This window comes from Pantherophis guttatus, chromosome 8, assembly GCF_059756535.1.
Source record: "Pantherophis guttatus breed Tessera chromosome 8, ASM5975653v1, whole genome shotgun sequence".
In the NCBI taxonomy this organism is placed as follows: Eukaryota; Metazoa; Chordata; class Lepidosauria; order Squamata; family Colubridae; genus Pantherophis; species Pantherophis guttatus.
In genome coordinates, this window is record NC_142070.1 from 73,058,293 (window position 1) to 73,077,280 (window position 18,988).

Here is an 18,988-nt window from a genome sequence, read left to right on the forward strand (position 1 = left end):
CCCCTGCATGACCCCATGGGAGTCTGACAACCAATCAGAACAAGCTCAAATTCAAAGCCCAACAGAGGGCATAAAACCCAGGCACTCCCAGCATCTCTGCCCTTTTTCTGCCCAGGATCTCCAAGCCATGTGATCCTGTTCATCAATAAACCTTCTTTCCAAGCAACTTCCATGAATCCAGTGTCTTTTTCCCCACTTGGAACTGAACCCAGATGGACATTTCTTCCAACACAGTGAAGTACTGAAAGGAAGTCCTGAAAATACGTTGTGCCTATCTCCATATCTTTCCAAAACTGGCGCTGGGCGTTAACTGGGACGTCTTTTCTCATGTTCTGTTTGAAAAGCATACATTGCTCTAATGGGTTGTGTGAATGAGATGTTCTCCATCAGGATGTCCTGACCTTGGAATGACCTATGTTGAAGTCAAGCCATTGGAAGGCCTTCTTTTGAGATCTGAATGTTCTTTGATGAGAACATTTTAGATAACTTTCTAATCTGAAACCAGTATCTATTTCATTGCTCTCTCTTTTACTCATATCGTTGGTTTTAATGATACAGATTTCTGGGCTATCACAATCCTTGCTTTCATGAGATCTTTCCATGTTGCCTTTCTTCTCAACCTTGACCTCTGTGATGCCTTGATTATTATGGAATGTGGGAGACTAATTTAAAAACCGCACTTCAGTTTTCTTTCAGTTTCACTTGTGTGTTTACACCAGTCTTTGTCAAGTTTGGCAACATCAAGATGTGTAGACTTCAACTCCCAGAATTCCACAGCTGGCATATTGTGGGAGTAGAATTTGAAGTTGCCATTATAAATTGAGATTATACTACCCTAGACTTCTCAGGAAACAACAACTGAATGAAAAACTGCTGGTGATCTTCTACCGCTGCACCATGGAGAGTATTTTAACTTACTGCACCTCTGTATGGTTTGCCAATTGCACAGTGGCAGATAGGACAGCGCTCCAGAGGGTTAATGTCATTGCCCAGAGGATAATTGGTTGCCCTCTCCCCTCTTTGGAAGAGCTTTATAGTTCCCTCTGCCTTAAGAAAGTTCAAAACATTCTTAAACATCCATCTCATCCTGGATCTCATTCTTTTTTTGAACTATTATCATCTGGCAGACGGTACAGGATTAAAAAAAAACCAAGAACAAATAGGCTGAAAAACAGCTTCTATCCCAGGGCAGTAACTATATTGAATTCTACTGAAGAGTGCAATATTAATACAATATCGGTTTTCAATTCAATTGTATAGAATGTGAAGGATGTGTGTTTGTGTTTTATTTTTATAATTATAATGTACACTGAAAATGGCATTTAATTTCGTTGTACGAGGTGCAATAACAATAAAAGAATCTAAACTGAACTGAACTAAACTAAACTAAACTAAACTAAACTAAACTAAACTAAACTAAACTAAACTAAACTAAACTAAACTAAAGGTTGAAAAACTCTGCTTTACACTAAAAAGGTCTGCGCAACATTTCCTATTTAAATATATAAATTTAATACAGCATCTACCATAAAAGTGGAATCTGATAGGGAGAGAACTAGATTTTTTTTTTAAAAAGAAGAAAAATTATGAAGCTTCTTCAGGAAAAGCTTTATTTTTGATGGCTCAATGGATGCACTGATGAAATTTTTGTATCAATAATGTCGTATCAATCATTCCTATGGGTCTCTTCCAAGATTTCCCAGTTAGAAAAAACAACAACGATGAGTAATAAATTTGGCCTAAATGCATAGTTATGTAACCTAATTACTTGTTTTTCATGCAAACAGGTAGTTATAGCATTTTTTATTTTAAACATGCAAACACTTTTACATACACATATGCATTTACAATACTGGCGAATATCTGTAGCTCGGGTGAAGGATGAGATTCTCCGAGCTTGTGGGTCATTTCTGAACATTTCGTTACCATACTAGGTAACATCTTCAGCAGAGTTTAGGGCTGTGATGGCGAACCTATGTCACGTGTGCCACAGGTGGCACGCAGAGCCATATCTGTGGGCACGCAAATGTTGCCCTAGCTCAGCTCCAGCGTGCATATGTGCGCCAGCCAGCTGATTTTAGGGCCTTCCAGGCTCACTGGAAGTCGGGAAAAGGGCCATTTCTGGCCTCCGGCGGGCCACCAGGAGCGTGGGGAAGGCTGTTTTGCCCCCGCCCCCGGCTCCAAAAAAGCCTCTGAAGCCTGGGGAGGGCGAAAAACAGGCCAAAAGGACCACAAGGGAAATCCAGTGGATTGACTAGTTTTCCCTCCTGTTCAGAAATAGCTCCCACATTTAGGAAACCCTATCATGCTTAACCGGAATAGGTTGAAGCCCTTAACCACAACATTTGCAAAACGTGCTAAACTTGATTAGTTTTAACCAGGGATTGCTTGGGAGAGTAATGTAGCTTGGCGTTTGTGACAGCGTCCTTTAAATCAAGCCCAGGAAATCACGGTGTTGCATAAAACACAGGCAATGTTTTACTCTACAGATAAATCGATGAAACTGGAAGTCTGAACTCTTTAAAAAGAGATCCTAGGAAACCAAGCTAAAATCTCCCATTCTCTGGTAGCACATCCTGTGTTGAAAGCAGCTTCTCAGACATCCAAGTCGTGGTTGCCCCAAAGGTGCTTTTTTCAAGAGGCAACTGGACTTTCTGGTTTTTCTTTGAAGGCGTTTCGCTTCTCATCCAAGAAGCTTCTTCTCCAAAGAAGAAGATTGGTTGCTGGGTACCCAAAATTGGAGGGGAGAGGGGGGCAGCTGTTAGAACTTTTGCGATCCAGCGAGATCTGGCCATGAATGGTGTGAATGAGTTTTAATGTTTTTAATTTTTAAATGTTTTTTATAATGATTTTAAATGCATTGTGAGCCGCCCTGAGTCTTCAGAGAGGGGTGGCATACAAATTGATTTAATAAATAATAATAAATAATAAATAAACTTCAATTTAATAAACTAAAATAATAATAAACTTCAAATCCAGTTTGCAAGTTCCTTTTGTGGGGTTCCTCCCGTCCTAATTTTGAACGGTCGCTAAGCGACTGTTAAGCAAGAACTACCTGAATTTCAGGTATCCTAAAGAAGAGAAAGCACAAATGTCATCTCAGTTATAATACTGTCATCTCCATCTGCAGCAGTGATGGACTGTTTATAACCGGAGCTGGCTCAAGAATTCTGGGAGTTGAAGTCCACAGGTCACGAAGAGTCCATATTTGCTCATCCCTGATCTACAAGATGGATAAACCGAATAACCGTTCTAGGCCTTTGGCCTAGAGCTATTTTGGGGACCCTACTGAAGAGATTCTATGGTTTTGTTTTTAATTGCCTAGCTAGATTTCTTCAGAATCACAAATAAGGAACCCTGTGGGACTGGAGCGTTGGGAGAAAAATCCAGTTCCAGTTCCAAGCCGGGAATAAAATGGAGGCTGATGTTTATTGGTGAACAGAATCAACACGCACAGACACAGCATGCAGTTCTGGGCCAGCTGCCCCAGAACCACAGACCCTGATGATTCTGTTCATCAATAAATCGGCCTTCTTTCCAATCAGCCTCCATTTTGTTTCCAGCTTGGAACTGAACCAGATGGATTTTCCTTCCAACGGGAGTTTTTTTGAACTTCCTGTGCGAGAGTACAAAACTTTGTGGCCCAAGGAACTTCTCTTTTGTCCCTTCTCCTATCCTGTGGTGAGTGGGCACTGCTGTTCTTAAGTCATCGTTCTCCAGTTTCCCTTTTTCTCCAACCAAGGACGTTGGTTTCAGAGGGATGATCTTTCACTGGGATAACGTACGACCTTCCCCCACTGCTGAATCCAACTCTATCCTCCCATCTTGAGTCAGCAGTGAACTGTGCTGACATGCCACTCGCTGTCCCCTCTGGCATCCCCTGTTCTCCTTTTGACTGCCTCTGTTTCAAGTCCTTGCCAATTTCCTGACTTCTCAGCAAGGTAATCGGTTGCTAAACTTAACAGATTTTATACCCCTTGAGGCTGCCATTGGGCGGTGTTAGAAGAAAGATGGAGACGCTATTTTAATAAGGGTACAGCTAAAGGGTGATTTAAGCTTCTCCCTCTCTTGGGGATAAAGGCCACAGTGCAAAGATACATTTTGGGGAAAAAATAAATCTTTTATGGGTGTATTTGTGGAGTGGGCAGAGTTAAATGAGTCATCAGCATAGACTCATTATGTTTCATTTCATTTTTTTTTCATTTTTCATTTTATTTGATTTATATACCGCCCTACTCCCGAAGGACTCAGGGCGGTGAACAGGCACAAGATAAAACACATAGAATACAAAAATTTAAGAGCAGAAGTAAAATCGAATTAAATCAATTTAGCCCAAGACAAATTTAAAACCCCAGGTTAAGAACAAATTAAAATTTACATTAAAATTTACATTAAAAAGAGAATGGGAGAGGTTAGGCCAGACCAGCCTGGTGAAATAAAAAGGTCTTGAGAGCGCGGCGGAAGGTGCGTAGATCCGGGATCCTCCGTATCTCCGGGGGGAGCTCGTTCCAGATAGTAGGTGCCCCCACAGAGAAGGCTCTCCCCCTGGGGGCCGCCAGCCGACATTGTGGTCCCGTAAATAACCAGGCCCTAAACCATGGAGCGCTCTGAAGGTGGTAACCAAAACCTTGAAGCGCACCCGGAAGACCACCGGGAGCCAGTGCAGCTCGCGCAGGAGAGGTGTTACATGGGAGCGCTACGTTGCTCCCATAACCACCCACGCGGCTGCACTCTGCGCCAGTTGGAGCCTCCGGGTGCTCCTCAAGGGGAGCCCCATGTAGAGAGTGTTACAGTAGTCCAGGCAGTAATCCACAAATCTGTCTTGAATTCTGTTGACCCTTATCCACTGCCCATTTAGTATTGAACATTAATTGACTAGAATCTTGTATGTAGGCTTGAACAATAAATCTGAGCTGCCAATTTAAGACATGGTCCTTATTCTTTGCCCCTGACATATTAGATCTAAATGAGGGAAAGCCCTAATTCTGATCTATTATCTCATCAAAAAACTTTGATCTTATTCCTCTACTATGGCAAAAGATAGAGGTTCCCTTAGGACAGTGTTTCCCAAACTTTTGACATATGTGTACCCCTTCTATAATTTTTGTAACGCTGAGTACCTGCAGTTTAAAAATGGCCGAACCTGAGCTGCGCAAAGGATGCACAGAAGTTCCCGCCATAATGAGTTGCGATACGATGTACGATGGCCCCAGTTCCCGTGTAAAAACTGCGATACACGCCTATTTCTTTCCTTGCTCTGTGGGCGCAGCTAAGCACGGTGCAGTGGATATTCCCACGTGATCCCCACCAAACTCCGGTGCAACGCGTACCCCCACCAAACTCTTCCCGTACCCCTGGGGGTACGTGTACCACACTTTGGGAAACATTGCCTTAGGGGGAAAAAAGTCCATAATTCACCAATGGGAACTGTTTTTATCACAACCTGGGAGCCAGATTCAAGATTTCCACCAGAAGCCATCTTCATGGGTGGTTTAACTACAACATCTAGAGGGGATTAAATTAAAGGAACAGGTTTCACCTGCTCTACATGGGCATGAAATTATAGCTCTATTTTAATTTAGAAGAGAAGGGTGTTAAATGTTGGATGTTTTGATGAGCAACATGCATTGTTCATTATGGTAATTTCACAGCTACTGTAGATGAAGTCATTTGGAAGACTTCATCCTTCTACCTACCACTTGGCCATTTCTCCCTTTCTCAAACAAGAATAATCTGTTTGGGCAGAGACTTAGAATTGCAAGTCTCCAAAGAAGTAACTGTTCAAAGCCACTTCAATACTAAAGAGTTTTTTTTTGCTTTGTGTGGAGGTGTATTTATGTTTCCACCAAGAGTGGGAATATTTCATCTCTGGTCCTCCCTTTCCATATCCTCTTCCCATATGGCCTAAGTCAGGGGTCGGCAATTCACGGCCCTGGAGCCACATGTGGCTCTTTCATCCCTCTGCTGTGGCTCCCTGTCGCTGGTTGGCTGCACAATTGATAGCTTTCGGTTAGGATAGGTAGAGGAAAAAGGATGCCGTGCTAGGAGGAGACTCTATGGTGGAGGAACCGAACTTCCGGTCGGCAGAGGAAAAAGGACACCGCACTAGGAGGAAACTCTATGGTGGGGGAACCGGACTTCCGGTCGGCTCCAGAATTGAACGGGGGTGGGGGGAGCTTCTAGTTAGGACCTTTGTGGCTCTTTGAGTGTTTAAGGTTGCCGACCCCTGGCCTAAGTCTTGCATTCCTATATTTTTCTAATATTTCTTTCATCAGAATTCAGAATATTTTGATAGCATAACTCAGTAGAGTCCACTAATTTTGTAATTTGGCATTTTCTCAAATTCTAATTAATAGAATGCCTCCAGGCAGGTAGGCAGAGCCTCCCGCAGCCACCGCTATTCAGCCAGTTCTATGCGGTTTGCCCAAACCGCATAGAACTGGCTGAATATTACCACTGGAGCTGAACCATTGCGATGAACCCAGGGCTGATGTCAAAGACTAAACAGCAAGGAGATATCTTCAAGCTTTGGGAAATATGACAGAAAAGAGTGACTTAGCCATGGAAATGTTTCATTGTATATAGGACAAATATAACATCCCACATGGCTGTTTTTGTTGTGGTGTTTTAACTTAGCTCTCACGAACCGTAGATAGAATTGGGAGTGCGCTTTGGAGTTTACCATTTGAGCAGAAAATTGACGCTTTTGTGATTAAATATTTCTTCAACCCACATTGCCTTCCATTTAGAAAAACCCAAATCCCCTCAATTCCTTTCAGTCGGTTTTCTGTTTCTGCGGAAGTACGTTTGCGGGTAAGTTTCTTTCATCTTTATTTTATTTTTATTTTATTTATTTTATTTTGAATTTATATACCGCACCTTCTCCCGAGGGACTCAGGGCGGTGTACAGCCAGATAAAAACATACAATACAAACATTAAAAAACAATTAAAAGGATATATATTAATTTGGCCCCAATTTAAGATAACAAACCAATTAAAAATTAAAAAATATGTTAAAAAATATGTTAAGCCAGCCCGGCTTGCTGAAAAAAGAAAGTTTTAAGGGCACGGCGGAAGGCACCGAGGTCTTGGATTCTCCTTATCTCTGGGGGCAGCTGATTCCAGAGGGTAGGTGCCCCCACAGAGAAGGCCCTCCCCCTGGGGGTCGCCAGCCTACATTGTTTGGCTGATGGCACCCCGAGGAGGCCCTCTCTGTGGGAGCGCACAGGTCGGTGGGAGGCCATCGGTAGCAGCAGGCGGTCTCGAAGATCTCTTGCGGCTTTAATAGAAGCGGCTCAGTCAGTTTAGCATTTCAACTGGCATTGAATGAAACTTGCAATATCGTTACATTCTAAATCGGAAAAGATGGCTTCAACCTTGGGTAAAGTAGGAAGGCATGCAAAAAAGATTAGAGTGTTCCAGAAAGAAATATGTAAAATAACATTTAACCAAGGCAGGCCAAATGTTAGGTTAAATTCTGGAAGTAACTTTGGAAATGATTCTTTCTTTTAGCATTGCTCCAACAAAAAGAAATTACACTGACAGAAATTTTTAGCGCTGTGACCAGCAGAGTTCTTCAAGGAAATGCATCCAGTCTGTTTCGCCAAAACTAATATTGACCAAGTCTGTCAGCCAATCAACAAATTCCATTATTTATAAGGCAGGATTTTTCTTGGTTGAAGTTCAAAGGAAATCTCCAAGGAGTTTCAAAATTATAAGTCAGAGATGGCTTAGTTTTCCAGAGGAACTATGGTTTGCTTTCCCTCGCAGTGGGTAGGCTGGGTCATTGCAAGAAAACGTATATAATAATTTCCAGCCAGATTTGCATCCAGCCTTGAAATCTGATGGGTTTGAATTCAGGCCCTGTCAAGAAACTGAAGAGAAACAGTTCGTTTTCCACACGAGCTCTTTAAATTGTTTTTCCCTATTTCCTCTGTTAATAATTCAAAGATAATCTTTACACTGGCTAGAACATTCCGTTGATCTTTGAAGGGAGCCCTTCCTTGAGAAGGTAGCACACTGGACTTCATGATAAATTGGTACATTGATCCAGGGGTGGGCTTGAAAAAGTTTTAGCAAGGGGTTTTCTGCCTGGTTGCTGGATGGGTGTGGCCATGGTGAGCTGGCCTAGTCAGCCTCCTGCACCACAGTGGGGGTGGGGTGGGGTGTTTTTGCCCTCCCCGGGCTCCTGAGGTGTTTCTTGAGCCTCCGGGAGGGTGAAAACAGCCTCCCCAGGTTCTGGAGGCCCTCCGATAGGCCCATTTTTCACCCTCCCCAAGCCTCCACGTACGCCCTGCACCAGGGGTGAAATCTAAAATTTGTTACTACCGGTTCTGTGGGCGTGGCTTGGTGGGTGGGGGGTAATGTGACCGGGTGGCGTGGCCAACTTTTTTTTTTTACTTTTAAAAGCATTTTTTCTACAACCTTAAGAGGTTGCAGAAAAAAATGCTTTTAGAAGCCTCTGACGATCAGGCAAGTCAGCTGGTATCGCCAGAGGCTTTTAAAGGCATTTTTTTTTTCTACAACCTTTTCGGCTGAAGACGTTGCAGAAAAAAACGCTTTTAGAAGCTTCTGACAATCAGGTAAATCAGCTGGGATTGCCAGAGGCTTTTAAAGGCATATTTTCCCCCTATAACCTCTTCGGCCGAAGGGGTTGCAGAAAAAAATGCTTTGAAAAGCCTCTGACGATCCCAGCTGAGCCGCGCGATCATCAGAGGCTTTTTTTTTTTTACTTTTAAAAGCATTTTTTCGGCCGAAGAGGTTGTAGAAAAAATGCTTTTAAAAGTAAAAAAAACCAGCCTCTAATGATCGCACAGCTCAGCTGGGCATGGGGGGGGGCGCAGGGATTTTTGCTACCAGTTCTCCGAATCACCCGCCGCCATCGCTAGCAAATTGGGCGATCCAGTCCGAACCGGGAGCATTTCACCCCACCCCTCCCAGGAGTTCCCACACGGCCCGTTTTGGATGCTGAACTCTCAACAGCTTGGGAAGTCCTTTGAAGCTCCTTGGGAGGTAGATAATCTATTCCAATTCCAGTTGCACAAGGCATAAGTAATTCTGTGACTCCTTTTTCTCTTGACTTGGTTGAGTTTTTAAAATTGGTTATTACTGTAAGTGAACAGCAACATCTACAGCACGGGTGTCAAACTCTATTTCATTGCGGGCCGCATCAGGGTTATGTTTGACCTCAGGGGTGGGGTGGAGTAGATGTGGGCATGGTGGGCATGGCTGGGGTGTGCGTGGTCATGGTGTGCGTTTGACATAGGCTCAACATGAGCTTTTTCCCTTCTTTCTTTCTTTCTTTCTTTCTTTCTTTCTTTCTTTCTTTCTTTCTTTCTTTCCACAGTACTCCCCGGTCTCCAGGACCACTCTTCCGGCCAAAAATGGGCCTCGCGGATGACCTGTTTTTAGCCAACAGAGTGCTGCTGGAGGCCGGGGAAGCCAAAAACGGGCCGTGCATTTTGGCCAGTAGAGGCACCGCAGTCTGGTCCTTTGATATTTCCAGACCGGCCCCGCAGGGCAGATTTAAGCACCCTGCAGGCCGTATCCAGCAGGCCTTGAGTTTGACACCCCTGATGTACAGTGTGTGACGGCAGCTAAAAAAAAAAAAGCCAGTGCAATCCTAAATTGCATTAACAGAGGGATACAATCAAGAGCAAGTGAAGTACTAATACCACTCTATAAAGCCTTAGTAAGACCACACGGCATCCAGTTTTGGTCACCACACTATAAAAAAGATGTTGAGACTTGTGGAAAAGCGCAGAGAAGAGCAACCAGGATGATTAGGAGACTGGAGGCTAAAACATACGATGAACAGTTGCAGGAACTGAGCATGGCTAGTCTAGTGAAGAAAAGGACCAGGGGAGACATGATAGCAGTCTTCCAATATTTGAGGGGCTGCCACAAAGAGGAGGGGGTCAAGTTATTTTCCAAAGCACCTGAAGGCCAGACAAGGAATCATGGATGGAAACTGAACAAGGAGAGATTCAACCTTAGACATAATGAGAAATCTTCTGACAGGAAATTTCTCCTTAGTTCTAAGTTGCTTCTCTCCTTGATTAGTTTCCACCCACTGCTTCTTGTCCTGCCTTCAGGTGCTTTGAAGAATAATTTGACTCCCTCTTCTTTGTGGCAGCCCCTGAGATATTGGAAGACTGCTATCATGTCTCCCCTAGTCCTTCTCTTCATTAAATTAGACATATCCAGTTCCTGCAACCGTTCTTCATATGTTTTCTTCTCCAGTCCCCTAATCATCTTTGTTGCTCTTCTCTGCACTCTTTCCAGAGTCTCCACATCTTTTTTACATCATGGCGACCAAAACTGAATGCAATATTCCAAGTATGGCCTTACCAAGGCATTATAAAGTGGTATTAACACTTCACGTGATCTTGATTCTATCCCTCTGTTGATGCAGCCCAGAACTGTGTTGGCTTTTTTGGCAGCTGCTGCACATGGCTGGCTCATATCTAAATGGTTGTCCACTAGGACTCCAAGATCCCTCTCACAGTTACTACTATTGAGCAAGGTAGCACATATACGTTACCTGTGCATTTTGTTTTTCTTCCCTAAATGTAGAACCTTGCTTTTTTCATCATTAAATTTCATTTTGTTCGATAGCGCCCAATGTTCAAGTCTGTTAAGATCCTTCTGTATCTTGAGCCTATCTTCTGGAGTGTTGGCTATTCCTGCCAGCTTGGTGTCATCTGCAAATTTGATGAGTTCCCCATCTATCTATATGTTCATTCCAATTCTTCTGCTAGTTCTCCCCCATTCCTCCCAAATAATAATAATAAAAAAATCTGCAACGGGTATGGAAGCGAACAAACTTCAGAAGCCTCCTTGCCAACTCTTGAGTCTTTAATTTGCAATTTGTTACTCCCGCAATGACATTTCAGCAGTACGCGTGGCTGACATTTGGCTTATATTTCCCTCTCTGTACTCAAGACATTCTTGGCCTCAATCTTTCTTTTCTGCTTATTCTAGTATCCTTCTATTTCCCAGAGGGGTAAGGAAAAATCTTTTCCTGTAAGTTGATCTAATGATTCCTGGCTTCGGTCTTCTCTTATCTGTTTTGTTTCTGGTTTTTTAAAATGTGTCAGTGTTTTTAGCACAACAAAACTCTTTGAGCTGTTTCTTTGCCAGATGCCTACAGAGTACTGCAAGCATGTAATTTAGATTCTTAATCCTAACATATACCGTATACTACCCTTTCTCACTGTAAAATATGCATGTAGGGAAAATTAACATCGTAGCATCTTTTCCTTGCGAACAAATTCAACGGACAGCCGCAGAACACAAAGTTGTTATACATGGTTTCCACCAAAATTTGTGAGCGTTAAAACTTTGTGCAGCAGTGGCCAAAATTGTGGAAACCTTTTGGGGGAAAAGTGTATTTCCTAAAACTAGCTAATAACACCACTTTTTTTTTTTTTTTTGGAGTAGTACCATAAAATTATATATCAATGGAAAGATAATTTAACCAAGAATGTAATGCAACAACTTTTATGAAGGATTTGCCATTAGAATAGCAGTTACAGTATAAGGAAGAAAAGTGAAACACGCAGAAAAAACGAGATATACAAAAATGATCCCCGTGTCAGTTAATACTTTACTTTTGCTTTACTTTACTTTTATTTGATTTGTATACCGCCCTACTCCCGAAGAACTCAGAGCGGTGAACAGCCAACAATAAAATACATACATACAAAATTTAAAAAGCAGAAATAAAATCGAATTAAATAGTTTGGCCCAGACAGATTAAAACCCCGATCAATTTAAAACAAATTTAAACTTTGAGTATTAAAAATATTAAAAAAGACCTCAGTGCCTTCCGCCGTGCCCTTAAAACCTACTTTTTCCAGCAAGCCGGGCTGGCTTAAGAAGAAATTTTTAAATGTTTTAATTGGTTTGTGATTTTTAATTTTTGGGCCAAATTTATATATATTTTAACTGTTTTTTAATATTTGTATTTCATGTTCTTAATTCTGGCTGTACACCTCCCTGAGTCCTCAGGGAGAAGGGCGGTATATAAATTGGAAATAAAATAAAATAAAATAAATAAAAACATTAAAATATTAAAATTAAAATTGTTTAAAAAAGAGGGAGAAAGTTAGGCCAGGCCCACCTGGTGAAATAAAAAGGTCTTTAGGGCGCGACGGAAGGCGCGCAGATCCGGGATCCTCCGTATCTCCAGGGGGAGCTCGTTCCAGATAGTAGGTGCCCCCACAGAGAAGGCTGTCCCCCTGGGGGCCGCTAGTCGACATTGTTTGGCCGACGGCACCTGGAGGAGCCCCTCTCTATGAGAGTGTACCGGCCAGTGGGAGGCTATTGGTGGTAGTAGGTGGTCCCGCAAGTACCCAGGTCCTGAGCCATGGAGCTTAGTTGGTTACCCAACTAAGAATACTTAGTTGGGTAACCTTTAGCATGAATGACGGCCTTACAACATCTTCCCATGGAGTGAACCAAGTCTTTTAGTTCTGCAGCTGTTATAATGTGAAACCAAGATTGAAGGATTGTTTCTATTAATTGGGTTTTATTTCTGGGTCGCTTCTGACTAACAAGTTTCTTTAGTCGGCTCCATAGATTTTCAATTGGGTTAAGGTCTGGGCTATTCCCAGGCCATTCCAGCAGTGGAATAGGATTATCTTGAAACTCCAAAAAAAAAGGTGGTGTTATTAGCCATCAAACCTCAAAAATACACTTTTCCCAAAACGTTTCCACTATTTTGGCCACTACTGTAACTTTTCTCATTGCAGCAGTTATTGAAAACAAGTTATCCTGTTGATAACAAGATATAATGCAGTTTGTTATGGTTTACAAAGCCTGCGGTTAAAATTAGTGGCTGAAGTCTGTCACTTGATCTCGAACAAACCAGCTCCACAACTGAGAAGTTCAAATAAAATAGAAAAGCGGAGGGGAAAAAAATGAATAAAAAGCATGCCAGAGTGTTTTACAGGAATAAATGGCAATAAATAATCTCCATTGGTTTCTGGAGGTTGGAAGGAGATTATTTTTGGACTGAAAAGCTGGGTAAGAATGCTTTAAATGAATAGACAAGATTGCTAAACGTTACGGTGGACAAGGAGTTCTAAACTGGGACACTAAATTACCATCAGATGGCAAGAAAGAAATGTAGAAAATTCCACCCTTCCTCCTTGGCGGTCATGCAAAAATAATCTGAAGTTCTGCAGATCCGATAGACCTCGTGATGAAATTACTGTCAGAGGCACTTCTAAATTGATTTGTTAAATGGTAGAAGAGAGTTAAGGGACGCGGTGACTCAGTGGCTAAAACGCTGAGCTTGTTGATCAAAAGCTCGGCAGTTCAGCGGTTCTAATCCCTAGTGCCGCATAACGGGGTGAGCTCCCGTGACTTGTCCCAGCTTCTGCCAACCTAGCAGTTCGAAAGCACGTAAAAAATGCAAGTAGGAAAATAGGGACCACCTTTGGTGGGAAGGTAACAGCGTTCCATGCACCTTTGGCGTTTAGTCATGCCAGCCACATGACCACGGAGACGTCTTCGGACAGCGCTGGCTCTTCGGCTTTGAAACGGAGATGAGCACCGCCCCCTAGAGTTGGGAACGACTAGCACATATGTGCGAGGATAACCTTTACCTTTACCTTTTAGAAGAGAGTTCATTTTTAGTCTTTCCTCATCATTTTTAAGCACCCACCTATTACAGTAAATGTCATGGTTAGGAGGAAAGTTGTCTTAGCTTATGATGGTAAAAATCAGGAAGAATGTGGTGGCACCTTTAGTGACTAACCGAGTTTCTTAAACAGCATACACTTTTGTGTCACTGTTCTGACCTAGGCATTCCCAAACCACGAAGCAGACTCCTTATCCCAACAAAAATACCTTTTTATTAAGTTACTGTGAATTTCTCTCTTTCACACTCAGCAAAGTCTTTCAAGGGAGAGTTTACAGTCACAGACCTTATCTGGCTTGGAGAGCTGCCAGGCCGATATCTTCAAAACTTGGCAAGGAGTCTCGGAGAGTCACGAACCAATTAGGCGAACTAATTGTCTCTTGAACACTCCCCTTTCGCTCCTCTTTTATTCCCTCTGGGAGGGGCCATTTATCATCTACCTGTGGCCTTACTCCCAAGTCAACCCTTGTTCTTTAGCTGTTCCCTTAGTCTGGCAACTCTGCGCATGCGCACACTGGGAACAAGTTCCATCCGTTCATCTGCCTCACTGATGTCTGACTCTGATAACTGGCATCTGGCCCTGGCCCCCTCTCTGCCTCCGACGCAGAGCCCTCATCAGAGCCTTCCCCAGACTTCAGAACTGGCCCATGTTCCTCCCCAACCTCTTCACTATCCGAATCTGCTGCCAGCTCTGCTGGCCGCTGGCGGGCCACAACAGTCGGAGAAGAGCAAGCTAAGCTGGAAGTTGGAGTCAAACAGGTCATCGATTTGGAGTCGTTACGTTGCCACAAAGACCTAAATCCAGCCCCTCCTAAATTGCACTGACCCTTATCCAGCGCCAATTTAGCTTTGATCATTAGTGGTCTAGATTCTTCTATTAGAAGTAGCAATAAGAAACTCTTTCAATCTTTTAACTCAACAGTCACACCTGATTATTCACGCCTGACATTATGTGAGCTGCAACTTACTGCATCATGTTCAACTCACAAAATCTTGTGCCTTTTAATTAGCTGTGTTTGAAAAGGTGCGATCAAATTCCTTCTGTTAAATATTAGTGTGTGCTTTAGGCATGGCTGATTTAATGTATTGCGTCTCCCTTCTTAGCTGAACCAAATTGGCCAATGGAAATCTTTTGATCAGTCATGTTATCTTTGAGTATTTTATGGGTTGGGTCATTGATGTTCTCCAGTTATCCTATACATGGTTTAATTTCAGCATTCATAATCCATGCTGTAGTTTGTTTTGCTTTTAGTTAATTACGATGGTCTTTGTTTTGTCCCAAAACTTCACCACTTTTATTCGTTCCCAGATATCCAGAGCAGTGGTGGGTTCCTCCCGGTTCCGCCCGGTTCCGCCGAGCCGGTAGCAGTGATGATATGATGTCACCGAACTGGTTGTGCCCCCTCCCCCACGTTATTCTTACCTTTTATTTGGCCCCACCCCCAATCTATTTGCTGCCTCCTGAGTCCCAGCTGATTGGCTAGAAGGAAAAAACCTATTTAAACTCTTGCCGCGGGGCTTCAAAGGGCCGTCCTGCAGCTGATCAGTGTTAGAAGGTAGCGTGGTGGTAGACCAGTGCCTGCAAAAACAAATGAGTAGACCGGTGCCTGCAAAAATAAATGGGTAGACTGGTGCCTGCAAAAACAAATGAGTAGACCGGTACAGCTCTGCAAGCAGTTAAAAGCCTGGTAGACCAGTACCTCTGCTAAATCCTAAAGAATTGTCACATGACCATCAAGCCACGCCCACAGAATAAACCACGCCCACAGAACCGGTAATAAAAAAATTTAGAACGCACCCCTGATCCAGAGACTTACTACTGTGTTTCCCCAAAAATAAGACCCGGTCTTCTATTTTTTTTTGCCTCCAAAGGAGGCACCAGATCTTATTTTGTGGGGGTGTCTTCCACTGCCTCATCTCGCGGCAGCCGCACCGACATCCTCACCCAGCAGGAGCCCGTGTGGCCACTGTCAGCCCACTTCTTCTGTGGCCGCTTGCTGCCACTCATGTGCAGTGCCCCAACCTCCATTTTACTGTTAGAGGCCTTCAGGAAAGCCCTCTATAGCCAGCAAAAGCGCTCTGACGGCGCCTCAGATGGTGAAAAGGAGGTCAGGGGCATTGCGTGTGTCAATCCAGAGCTCGTTTCTCAGCTGCAGAAGCCTTTCCTGGAGGTCTCTGACAGCGAAATGGAGGCCAAGGGTGACGCACGCAATGTTGTGACCCAGGCCCACGTAGTTAATATTAAATGCAAAACAGTTCCAAAAACAAACAGATTTTATTAAAACAGCTGAGAATTAACTCATTCTCAGCTTATTCCAAATTAAAAGAAAGCAAAGTCCTCAAAACACCATTCTTCAGTTTATCTCTGACCTTGGGATAATTAGGCAAACTGCCAAAGGCAATTCTTGGCAACAGTTCAGGAACAGAAGACGCTGACAAGAAAGAACTACATCCAAATACAAAGCAAATCTCTCAACAGTTGTTCTCCGGCAAAGAGGCCAAGAGCCGTTGCTGGTCTTTTAAGCCTTATGGGAGGGGCCAATCATCTGCTGCCACTGACTACCTCCCATTGACCCGTGCGCTCCCATAGAGAGGGCCTCCTCGGGGTGCCATCAGCCAAACAATGTAGGCTGGTGACCCCCAGGGAGGGCCTTATCTGTGGGGGCACCTACCCTCTGGAATCAATTGCCCCCAGAGATAAGGCGAATCCAAGACCTCAGTGCCTTCCGCCGTGCCCTTAAAACCCACTTTTTCCAGCAAGCCGGGCTGGCTTAAGAAGAAATTTTTAAATGTTTTAATTGGTTTGTGATTTTTAATTTTGGGGACAAATTTATATATATTTTAATTGTTTTTTAATATTTGTATTTCATGTTCTTAATTCTGGCTGTACACCGCCCTGAGTTCTCAGGGAGAAGGGCGGTATATAAATTGGAAATAAAATAAAAATAAAAAAATAAATCTTTTGGCCCTACTCCCGAGTCATCCTCTCTGCTTTATCTGCTCCTGCCTTCTAGCAGCTCTTCTCATACGTGCACTAGGAACAGGCTCCTCCTGTTCCTCTGCTTCTCTGCTGTCAGCCTCTGGAGGCTCCGAAGTCTGCACCTCATTCCCCGGTGGCCCTGGCCCCATCTCTGCCTCCGACGCAGAGCCCTCATCCGGGCCTTCCCCAGCCTCCAGGACTGGCCCATGTTCTTCCTCAGCCTCATCGCTGTCCGAATCCACTGCCAGCTCTGCAGGCTGCTGGTGGACCACAACATGCAAGTGGCAGCAAGTGGCTGCAGAAGAAGTGGGCCAGCAAGGTGAAGCAGGTGTCGGGGTGTTCGAGGCCTGGCTGCAACTGTCTGAAGGTAAGCAGCTCCACCCACATCCCCACCTTAGCTTGATTTTTATCCATGCGCCTCACCCCACTCCGTGCAACCAGGTGCAATGAAATGGGCGGGGTCTTAACTAGGTCTTATTTTGGGAGGGTAGGGCTTATATTGGGTACATGTGTAAAAAATCAAGCTAGGGCTTATTTTTGGGATAGGGCTTATTTTTGAGGAAACACGATAGTCTCCAGCTGGCTCCAGTAGCTCTCTTGCAAGAATTTCCTTGATATTTTTTTTTAAAAAACCCAAATTTACTGAAAGGATGGATGAAAGGATCACCGAGTGGTGAGACTAGGAAAAAGATGAAGCATATCCATTATGAATTCATAGTCATCTCTTAAACCGATGTCTTGGACTAGTGTAGTCTACCAAATTAGAAACCTCTCCAAGGTTCTTTGTCAGGACCGGGTTCAAATAAGAGCTAAGAGCCTTTGCCACACATGAAGAAACTTCTGCTTTCTTCTAATGCCCCATGACATTGCTGTCATTGTTTCCAGCCTGTGGGTAAGACAGGCTAAAGTTCACCTTTCTTGAATTGGTTTTAAAATAGTCCCTTCTCCTTACTCTGTATAGCCCAAATGCACCCCCTTCATATATGAAAAATTGCCACCTATCACCTTGGAAAGAAGTCAGGGAGAACATCCCAGACTGAAATACGAGTACTAAATGAAAGAGATCTGTTAGGATATGGTTTGAGCCTAACAAGTTGTCCAGGCAATATATGTGTTCTGTGACTTTAATATGAATATGTATTGTGTGACTTTAAAGTTTTCCTGCTGATTCATTGTAATGCTGAGTCATGCTGTAATTAGTTGTGAACCTATTTAAGGAAGGTACTGTAACGTATTCAGTTGATGATAAGCTACCATAGTGTGTGGAGTTGCTATCCATTGTGCTATCATCAGTTGGATGGATCTGCTACCATCGTGGTTTGTGAACCAGAGTGAGTTTGTTATTCTACCCAACTACTGTTTGTGTGGTAAGAAGATTCTTGTATACTGGACTGATTTAACTGGCAAAGACTTGGATTGATTTAAAGACGATGAGATTGTTTTTTCACTATAAAGTAAACTTTTGATAAACCAGTTTGTGCATCTCTTATTCATTGCTCTCAGCAACGTTTCTCTGTGCTCAACACTCTGCTGGTTGGTAACACCACAACAAGATCCTTAACAAGATCCATCGTCCATAGGGACTCTAAGGTTCATGATTGCTGGTAGTTTTTTTGGCTATCTCAAAGAACCCACAGTAAGGAGAAAGTTCCGAAGGAAAGCTAGATAACTGACATTCCCAGCAAAGGTCTGGAAGAAATATGGTTCCAGAGGGAAGATAAACGTCTACAGTACTGGCCAAAATTGTGAAAACCTTTTGGGAAAAGTATTTTTGAGGTTTGATGGCTAATAACACCACTGTTTTGGGGGGAGTTTCAAGATAATTCCATTGCTGGAATGGCCTGGGAATAGCCAGACCTTAACCCCATTGAAAATCTATGGAGCCGACTAAAGAAACTTGTTAGTCAGAAGCGACCCAGCAATAAAACCCAGTTAATAGAAGCAACCATTCAATCTTGGTTTCACATTAGAACAGCTGCAGAGCTAAAAGACTTGGTTCACTCCATGGGAAGATGTTGTAAGGCCATAATTCATGCTAAACAAAAACATTTTGAACTCAGAAAAAAAAAGATGGGTTGAAAAGCTCAATAAGCCGCATTCTGGCGGGTGTCGCACATTGGCGGTTGTGATGCGTATTTTGAGCGACAGGGAGCCGCAGCAGAGGGATGAAAGAGCCACATGCGGCTCCAGAGCCGCAGGTTGCAGACCCCTGGTTTAAAGAGAAGCTCTTAAGGGAAAATCAATTCCTCCACCTAAAAAGTCTGGTTTTGGACTTATGCCTGCATTCTGATTGGGGGAGCCAGTTAGGTTTCTGCTGTTAATGCAACCCGCTCCCTTCACTCCCCAACTGAATTCACAC